This window comes from Limulus polyphemus, unplaced genomic scaffold (genome assembly GCF_000517525.1).
Source record: "Limulus polyphemus unplaced genomic scaffold, Limulus_polyphemus-2.1.2 Scaffold240, whole genome shotgun sequence".
NCBI classification, from domain to species: Eukaryota; Metazoa; Arthropoda; class Merostomata; order Xiphosura; family Limulidae; genus Limulus; species Limulus polyphemus.
In genome coordinates this window covers 409,878-411,212 of record NW_013665850.1, presented here as the reverse complement: position 1 = coordinate 411,212, position 1,335 = coordinate 409,878, and positions in this window count along the sequence as shown.

Below are 1,335 nucleotides of genomic sequence, written 5' to 3'. Positions count from 1 at the left end.
ATTCATTTAATGTATGTCAATAAGTTTGGTATCAAACTGTAGATTATAATTCATTAATGTACGTCAATAAGTTTGGTATCAAACTGTAGATTATAATTTATTAATGTACGTCAATAAGTTTGGTATCAAACTGTAGATTATAATTCATTAATGTACGTCAATAAGTTTGGTATCAAACTGTAGATTATAATTTATTAATGTACGTCAGTAAGTTTGGTATCAAACTGTAGATTATAATTCATTAATGTATGTCAATAAGTTTGGTATCAAACTGTAGATTATAATTCATTAATGTATGTCAATAAGTTTGGTATCAAACTGTAGATTATAATTCATTAATGTATGTCAATAAGTTTGGTATCAAACTGTAGATTATAATTCATTAATGTATGTCAATAAGTTTTGTATCAAACCGTATATTATAATTCAAATTTTAGTATTATACATTAGTTCATTTCTTAATTTAAAAGTAAATATTAAGAGAACACACTTAAATATTGATTTTGTGTGTGGTATGTTGAATGCAGCACTGGTTCAAATTTGATGTTTTTGATGTCCAAATACAAAGTCTATAGTTTCTGACAAATTAGAAACTCAAATTACCAATATTAAGAAGCTAGCATATAAAATAAGACCACCTATATTTTCTATTTGTTCTTTTATACCTATCACCCCACTCCTCCTTCTAAGCGTGTACCTAGTTCCTAAAACCCATTTCTTTTCTTGAATGCAAGCAAGATAGTAGGGATGGCATTTGCATCGTCTTACATAATAGCACAGGTACACAGTGTAGTAGAATGCTTACAGACAAAAATAGGAAAAATTAAACTTAATATTGATTGAATAATTATATATATATATACGTTAATTCTTTCCTGTGCTATGATGTAGGGATGATGCAAATGCCATCCCTACTATCTTGTTTGCATTGTTTTTGAAGGATTGATATTAGCCATCCCTACATTTACTTCTTCTTTTGAGAAGTTTTTTTCTTTATTTGATTTGTGAATGCAGTGTTTCAATAAAGGTAGGAAGGTTGTATTTATAACCAAGTTCTCAATGCAATGAGATTCCAACTATAATATTTATTGAATAGAGTTGTTTAACAACGGGTAAAAGCTTGGAATGGTCTATTCTTTCATTGGGGGTGTGTCTGTGGGCTAGACTAGTTTCTGAGAATTCCACTCCTCATCAGTGACCCTGGACACTACCACCGAATGAAACTTCAGACCAAACAAAGCCTTTATAGTAGTGAGGTATCGAATTGATGTATTTAAGTGTTTTACACTCACAAAGAAGAAACCTATCATTCTATAGGTATTTGAAGAACTTGTA